We start from the raw sequence: 9,107 nt of genomic DNA on the forward strand, positions 1-9,107 counted from the left end.
CGCTTGCAAGTAATGTCATGTGTTGTATCTACACTATCCCTGCTGGACTCGTCAAGGGGAGGAGGGAACTTTTGCGTGGATGCTTGTGTATTAAAAATGCCATCATCTTCACTACATGTAGTAATATTAACAGACTCATTAGAATCGTTAGTCATCATCATAAAACTGAGGTATGCTATTCTCAGTTTCAGGAAGCAGAGGCTCGTGAGAGTTAATGGGAGACTGTGTAGGCTCCAAGGGAATATTAGATAGGGAAGGTGAGTTACCTTGGGAAAGTTCCTGTTCAACAGGATCAGCTACGATAGCGAGAGAGTAGGCACCACTTTCTGGGGCATTGTTATGTTCAGGTGTTGACTTATCGGGTTGAGAGGAGTTGACAACCTGGGTCTGCGAGGAGGGCGATCCCTGGGCCAGGGATGCCTTAGGCTTATTTTTAGATGTAGAGTATGGTACATACTTCTTGTTATGAGAAGGCTGGGTCATAATAGCCTTCACATTTTCAGGGATAGTGATGGGAGTGATCCCATTAGCCATTAACAGATCATTTAAAACCTGAGAGCAGAGTTGAATGTCACCACCTGCTATGTCTTTGGCCAACAAGTACATTAGTTGTGCTCTCGTTATATCCCCGTCTGTGGATACGTGAGACATATGAGATGCGACTGAACCTTGTTGTTGTGTCTGTTGTAAGTGAGGGTTAGATTGGGGCACTCCAAGAGGGGCAGAATTCCAAACATTGGAACCATTGGTAGAGACCTGAGGAGTCCCACTTGATCCAGGCAGAGCTGGGAAGGAAGCTTGGGACATGGTTGGCGGTGCCTGGGGAGTGGTCTTCTTAGAAGTGGATAGTTTCTTGGCGTCAAGAATTTTCTGCATTTCCTTTTTTCTTTCAGGACAAATAGCAGAAACAGCATGATGTTTTCCATTACAGAGGACACATTTAGGTGTATTTTTATTGGTACAATCACGATAGGAATGTTGGCCAGAGCAAATGCTACAAATTTGCCCTTGTGTACTGCATTTGTTGTTGCTATGACCAAAGGCATAACACTTGAAACATTGTGTCACACTGACAAAGCGTTCCATAGAAATTTGGTCAGATGTACATCTGGTGCTAAAACATTTGAAGCCATTTTGACACACAAGTTTGGCCTACTCAGGTGTCTCGAGTATTAATTTTAAAGTTACCTTATTGTTGTTGGGATTCGAGAATTTATGTGCTTCTACAGCCCTAAGGTCAGAATTCTCGGTATTAATGTTATCAACAATTTCATTAACAGTGCTGTGTTTCATAAAACTGTTGATTCTGGCCACAAACACAGTCCTCTGAGCTTGATAGCTGTCAGGTGCAACTGGGGTAACACCAGAAGTCTTTAGTTTATCCAAGACATCATGCTTTAGTAGTTGAAGTAACTCTTCTTCCGAAGAGAGGAGAAGTACTGCTCCAGCGTGGGTTTGAAAAACATCCACTGGAGCAACAGTTGAGTTGGAGCAAATACATTTGAGAATGTCTTTCATGGACATTTGATTTCCATCAATGCGTAATCTTACACGAATCCTCGCCATGATGCCTGGGAAGGTGCATCTGGCAGAGGAGTTGCTTAACAAAAAGGTATCTTTCCTTAATGTTAGCCTAACATCCTATTTCAGCTGACTTATGAAGGTCAGCCCCTAAGATAGCCTACCCTCGAGTAGTGAGGGGAAAGGGCCCAAGGCAAAGATCGGCTGGATTTTAAAAAAACCACACGGGCTACCAGATGGTCAAAATGCCTTGTGTTAACTCGCCAAAGCGAAGTTGCCGAAAAAGAAGAAGATAGGACAGTCAGAAGGATAGCAATGTATGTAGTGTGTTAAGTGTGTGGGCCAGTGTTGATGTATGGGTGAGGGGAGGATGGGGAAGGATGGGGGGATGGGGATGAGAGGGGTGAACAAGCAAGCAAGTCACCGCCTTACCCTCTTGATGGGATGGGGCTCGAAGTGATTGCAAACAAGTCTCCTCTCAGCTCTGGTGAAGAACTACTCAGGATAACCCAAGTAAATTCTCGAGCAACAGTGTTCAGAGTTGCTCAGCTGAAGAGCAGGAACGACGACGTCTTCTCTCCACGGTGGCTGGGCTGCAACTCCTGTGTCTGCTTCTAGTTAAGCTGAGACAGCAAGCTTCTAGCTAAGCTCAGACAGTAAGCAACTTGCTAAGCTGAGACAGCAAGCTACATGCCAAGCAGAGACAGCAGGCTACTTGCTAAGCTGAGTCAGCAAGCTATTTGCTAAGCTGAGATAGCAGGCTACTTGCTAAGCTGGAACAGAAAGCTACTTGTTAAGCTGAGACAGCAAGATGCTTGCTAATCTGAGACAGCAAGCTACTTGCTAAGCTGAGACAGCAAGGTACTTACTAAGCTGAGACAGTAAGCTATTTGCTAAGCTGGGACAGCAAGCTACTTGCTAAGCTGGGACAGCAAGCTACTTGCTAATCTGAGACAGCAAGCTCTTAGCTGAGCTGAGACAGCATGTTTCTAACTAAACCGAGACAGTAAGTTACTTGCTAAGCTGAGACAGCAAGCTACTAGCTAAGCTGAGACAGAAAGCTACTTGATAATCTGAAATAGCAGGCTATTTGATAAGCTGAGATAACAAGCTAATTGCTAAGTTGAGGCAGCAAGCTACTTGCTAAGCTAACACAGCAAGCTACTTGCTAAACTGAGATAGCAAGGTACTTGCTAAGCTGAGAAAGAAAACTGCTAGTTAAGCTGAGACAACAAGCTACTTGCTAAGCTGAGACAGCAAGCTATTTACTAAACTGAGACAGCATGCTACTAGTTAAGCTGAGACAAGAAGCTACTAAGCTGAGACAGCAAGCTTCTTGCTACGCTGGGTCAGTAAGCTACTTGCTAAGTGAGATAGCAAGCTACTTGCTAAGCTGAGACAGTAAGCTACTAGCTAAGCTGAGACAGCAAGCTATTTGCGAATCTGAGACAGCAAGCTATTTGCGAATCTGAGACGGGAAGCTACTAGCTAAGCTGAGACAGTAAGCTACTAGCTGAGCTGAGACAGCAGACTACTTGCTAAGGTGCGACAGAAAGCTACTTGCTAATCTGGGACAGCAAGCTATTTGCGAATCTGAGACGGGAAGCTACTAGCTAAGCTGAGACAGCAAGCTACTTGATAATCTGAAATAGCAAGCTAGTTGATAAGCTGAGATAACAAGCTATTTGCTAAGTTGAGACAGCAAGCTACTTGATAAGCTGAGAAAGCAAGCTACTTGATAAGCTGAGAAAGCAAGCTACTTGCTAAGCTGAGATAGGAAGCTACTTGCTAAGCTGAAACAGCAATCTACTTGTTAAACTGAGATAGCAAGCTACTTGCTAAGCTGAGAAAGAAAGCTTCTAGTTAAGCTGAGACAGCAAGGTATTAGCTAAGCTGAGACAGCAAGCTACTTACTAAACTGAGACAGCATGCAACTAGTGAAGCTGAGACAGGAAGCTTTTAACTAAGCCGAGACATCAAGCTTCTTGCTACGCTGAGACAGCAAGCTACTTACTAAGATTAGGCAGGAAGCTGCTGCCTAAGCTTAGACAGCAAGTTACTGATAAGCTGAGATAGCAAGCTACTAGTTAAGCTGAGACAGCAAGCTACTAGCTAAGCTGAGACAGCAAGCTTCTAGCTAAGCTGAGACAGCAAGCTACTTACTAAGCTGAGACAGCAAGCTTCTAGCTAAGCTGAGACAGCAAGCTACTTACTAAGCTGAGACAGCAAGCTTCTAGCTAAGCTGAGACAAGTAAGCTACTTACTAAGCTGAGACAGCAAGCTTCTAGCTAAGCTGAGACAGCAAGCTTCTAGCTAAGCTGATACAGCAAGCTACTTCCTAAGCTAAGAGAGTAGGCTTCTAGCTAAGCTGAGACAGCAAGCTGCTTGCTAAGCTGAGACAGAAAGCTTATAGCTAAGCTGAGACAGCAAGCTATTGCTAAGCTGAGACAGCAAGCTTCTAGCTAAGCTGAAACAGCAAACTACTTGCTAAGCTGAGACAGCAAACTTCTAGCTAAGCTGAGACAGCAAGCTACTTGCTAAGCTGAGACAGCAAGCTACTTGCTAAGCTGAGACAGCAAGCTGCTAGTTAAGATGAGACAGCAGGTTTCTAGATAAGCTGAGACAGCATGCTTCTAGTTAAGCTGAGACAGCAAGCTTCTAGCTAAGCTCAGACAGTAAGCAACTTGCTAAGCTGAGACAGCAAGCTACCTGCCAAGCAGAGAGAGCAGGTTACTTGCTAAGCTGAGTCAGCAAGCTATTTGCTAAGCTGAGATAGCAAGGTACTTGCTAAGCTGAGACAGGAAGCTACTAGCTAAGCTGAGATAGCAGGCTACTTGCTAAGCTGGAACAGAAAGCTACTTGCTAAGCTGAGACAGCAAGGTACTTACTAAGCTGAGACAGCAAGGTACTTACTAAGCTGAGACAGCAAGGTACTTACTAAGCTGAGACAGTAAGCTACTTGCTAAGCTGGGACAGCAAGCTACTTGCTAAGCTGGGACAGCAAGCTACTTGCTAATCTGAGACAGCAAGCTCCTAGCTGAGCTGAGACAGCATGTTTCTAGCTAAACCGAGACAGTAAGTTACTTGCTAAGCTGAGACAGCAAGCTACTAGCTAAGCTGAGACAGAAAGCTACTTGATAATCTGAAATAGCAGGCTATTTGATAAGCGGAGATAACAAGCTAATTGCTAAGTTGAGGCAGCAAGCTACTTGCTAAGCTAACACAGCAAGCTACTTGCTAAGCTGAGACAGCAAGCTACTTGCTAAACTGAGACAGCAAGGTACTTGCTAAGCTGAGAAAGAAAACTGCTAGTTAAGCTGAGACAGCAAGCTATTAGCTAAGCTGAGACAACAAGCTACTTGCTAAGCTGAGACAGCAAGCTATTTACTAAACTGAGACAGCATGCTACTAGTTAAGCTGAGACAAGAAGCTACTAAGCTGAGACAGCAAGCTTCTTGCTACGCTGGGTCAGTAAGCTACTTGCTAAGTGAGATAGCAAGCTACTTGCTAAGCTGAGACAGTAAGCTACTAGCTAAGCTGAGACAGCAAACTACTTGCTAAGCTGAGACAGAAAGCTACTTGCTAATCTGAGACAGCAGGCTACTTACTAAGCTGAGACAGTAAGCTACTAGCTGAGCTGAGACAGCAGACTACTTGCTAAGGTGCGACAGAAAAGTATTTGCTAAGCTGGGACAGCAAGCTATTTGCGAATCTGAGACGGGAAGCTACTAGCTAAGCTGAGACAGCAAGCTACTTGATAATCTGAAATAGCAAGCTACTTGATAAGCTGAGAAAGCAAACTACTTGCTAAGCTGAGATAGGAAGCTACTTGCTAAGCTGAGAAAGAAAGCTTCTAGTTAAGCTGAGACAGCAAGGTATTAGCTAAGCTGAGACAGCAAGCTACTTGCTAAACTGAGACAACATGCAACTAGTGAAGCTGAGACAGGAAGCTTTTAACTAAGCCGAGACAACAAGCTTCTTGCTACGCTGAGACAGCAAGCTGCTTACTAAGATTAGGCAGGAAGCTTCTGCCTAAGCTTAGACAGCAAGTTACTTGATAAGCTGAGATAGCAAGCTACTAGTTAAGCTGAGACAGCAAGCTACTAGCTAAGCTGAGACAGCAAACTTCTAGCTAAGCTGAGACAGCAAGCTAGTAGCTAAGCTGGGGCAGCAAGCTTATTGCTAAGCTGTGACAGCAAGATACTTGCTAAGCTGAGATAGGAAGCTACTTGCTAAGCTGAAACAGCAAGCTACTTGTTAAACTGAGACAGCAAGCTACTTGCTAAGCTGAGACAGCAAGCTACTAGTTAAGCTGAGACAGCAAGCTACTAGCTAAGCTGAGACAGCAAGCTTCTAGCTAAGCTAAGACAACAAGCTTCTAGCTAAGCTGAGACAGCAAGGTAGTAGCTAAGCTGAGACAGCGAGCTTATAGCTATGCTGTGAGAGCAAGATACTTGCTAAGCTGAGACAGCAAGCTTCTAGCTACGTTGAGACAGCAAGGCAGTAGCTAAGCTGAGACAACAAGCTTATAGTTAAGCTGAGACAGCAAGCTACTTCCTAAGCTGAGACAGCAAGCTTCTAGCTAAGCTGAGACAGCAAGGTAGTAGCTAAGCTGAGACAGCAAGGTAGTAGCTAAGCTTAGACAGCAAGCTACTTGCTAAGCTGAGACATCAAGCTACTAGTTAAGCTGAGACAGCAAGGTACTAGCTGAGACAGCAAGGTACTAGCTAAGCTGAGACAACAAGCTACTTGCTGAGACAGAAAGCTACTTCTAAGCTGAGAAATTAAGCTCGTACCTAAGCTAAGACAGAAAGCTAGTCATTGCAACTGTGCCGTTTCCGATTTGATTTTTATTGTATAAATACTAAAATATTGATGACGGGGGAGAGGGATAAGCCGAGGCGAGGCTACTGAAAAGCTCAGACGTGTTCAGTTAGCACTTTCTGCATAAGGCAGAGAGAATGAATGAATGAATATTATATTACGTAATAAGCAGATTATAACCAGGTGTCTCTTAATAAAGTTCCTCTATATAGTGCGATTTTTAGGTAAATGTGAATGTAATACGAACGAGCTATGTGAGAGAGCTGGCTATGTCTAACTGCAGATTTCGTGGAGGCGCTAGTGAGAGACCGGGAACCAAGATGTCTCTGTCTAGGAGGGCAAGGAGATGATTAATGGAGACAGCCGTCCTCCTCTTGAGTTTGAATCTCCAGCTCCATCAATCATCCGCTTATATGAGGCTTCTCTTCTCTGTCTTCATCCGCGTTCGTCATCAGTCATGTCGCTTGTTAATTTCGTGTACAAAATGTCCCTTACCTTCAAGGAATCCCGTGATATATGAAGGCTTATGAGGAACTTTTTTTCCTCTCTTGCGCGCGCGCGTGTGCGTGTGCGTGTGCGTGTGCGTGTGAGTGTGTGTGTATGCGTGTGTGTGTGTGTGTGTGTGTGTGTGTGTGTGTGTGCGTGTGTGTGTGTGTGTGTGTGTGTGTGTGTGTGTGTGTGTGTGTGTGTGTGTGTGTGTGTGTATGTGTGTGTGTGCGCGCGTGTAATCGCCCGCAGGTCGTTTGAGCTTAAATGACTGTACGTACATGTATTGTCTGATCATAACAGAAGAGAAATGAGGATGTTGCAGTTCAGAAGGTCATATAAACTGTGATGCCTTTACACTTCTGGTAAGACAGCTACTGAATGAGTGATGGGGAATTTGTTTCTTTTTATTTTCTAGGCCACCCTACCTCGGTGGGCGAGAGCCTGGCGTGCTCACAGTGCTTCAGTTTCTTTTGGCGTGCAGCACATGCAATCACACAGCCTGCATTCCACCACTAATCTGCTGAAAGCCCAGTAGCTTGTTGCCAATGTGGATATAAAGGCCTTCCCCCCACCTGCCTTTTAGAATAGCTACAGAGTGATGGGGTGGGCTCCACGTTCGTTTACATTGTCAATAAAACTCATCTTGGAGTTCAGTTCCTCTCTTGATTTCAGCTGATTAACTCACACTAGAGTTCTACCCTCAGCATGGGTGTATAAGCTGCAATGTGCGAGCATACTCATCCTATATTCATTCTTGCCTAAAGTGCACCTGCGTGCACGTAGCTCCGTGAGGAGACAAGTGACGAACTACGGAACAAAAACGCGCTTCTTCACGTAGCTGATGGTATCTTTTACGTGAGTGATGAGGTTCATGACATAGTTGATGATGATGTTCATGACGCAGTTGATGATGAGGTTCATGACGTAGTTGATGATGAGGTTCATGACGTAGTTGATGATGAGGTTCATGACGTAGTTGATGATGAGGTTCATGACATAGTTGATGATGATGTTCATGACGTAGTTGATGATGATGTTCATGACGTAGTTGATGATGAGGTTCATGAAGTAGTTGATGATGAGGTTCATGACGTAGTTGATGATGAGGTTCATGACGTAGTTGATGATGAGGTTCATGACATAGTTGATGATGATGTTCATGACGTAGTTGATGATGATGTTCATGACGTAGTTGATGATGAGGTTCATGAAGTAGTTGATGATGAGGTTCATGACGTAGTTGATGATGAGGTTCATGACGTAGTTGATGATGAGGTTCATGAAGTAGTTGATGATGATGTTCATGACGTAGTTGATGATGAGGTTCATGACGTAGTTGATGATGAGGTTCATGACGTAGTTGATGATGAGGTTCATGACATAGTTGATGATGATGTTCATGACGTAGTTGATGATGATGTTCATGACGTAGTTGATGATGAGGTTCATGAAGTAGTTGATGATGATGTTCATGACGCAGTTGATGATGAGGTTCATGACGTAGTTGATGATGAGGTTCATGACGTAGTTGATGATGAGGTACATGACGTAGTTGATGATGATGTTCATGACGTAGTTGATGATGAGGTTCATGACGTAGTTGATGATGAGGTTCATGACGTAGTTGATGATGAGGTACATGACGTAGTTGATGATGAGGTTCATGACGTAGTTGATGATGATGTTCATGACGTAGTTGATGATGATGTTCATGACGTAGTTGATGATGAGGTTCATGACGTAGTTGATGATGATGTTCATGACGTAGTTGATGATGATGTTCATGACATAGTTGATGATGAGGTTCATGACGTAGTTGATGAGGTTCATGACGTAGTTGATGATGATGATGTTCATGACGTAGTTGATGATGAGGTTCATGACGTAGTTGATGATGAGGTTCATGACGTAGTTGATGATGATGTTCATGACGTAGTTGATGATGATGTTCATGACGTAGTTGATGATGAGGTTCATGACGTAGTTGATGATGATGTTCATGACGTAGTTGATGATGATGTTCATGACGTAGTTGATGATGAGGTTCATGACGTAGTTGATGATGAGGTTCATGACGTAGTTGATGATGATGTTCATGACGTAGTTGATGAGGTTCATGACGTAGTTGATGATGAGGTTCATGACGTAGTTGATGATGAGGTTCATGACATAGTTGATGATGATGTTCATGACGTAGTTGATGATGATGTTCATGACGTAGTTGATGATGAGGTTCATGACGTAGATGATGATGAGGTTCATGACGTAGATGA

Source organism: Cherax quadricarinatus, chromosome 8, assembly GCF_038502225.1.
Source record: "Cherax quadricarinatus isolate ZL_2023a chromosome 8, ASM3850222v1, whole genome shotgun sequence".
Classification (NCBI taxonomy): domain Eukaryota; kingdom Metazoa; phylum Arthropoda; class Malacostraca; order Decapoda; family Parastacidae; genus Cherax; species Cherax quadricarinatus.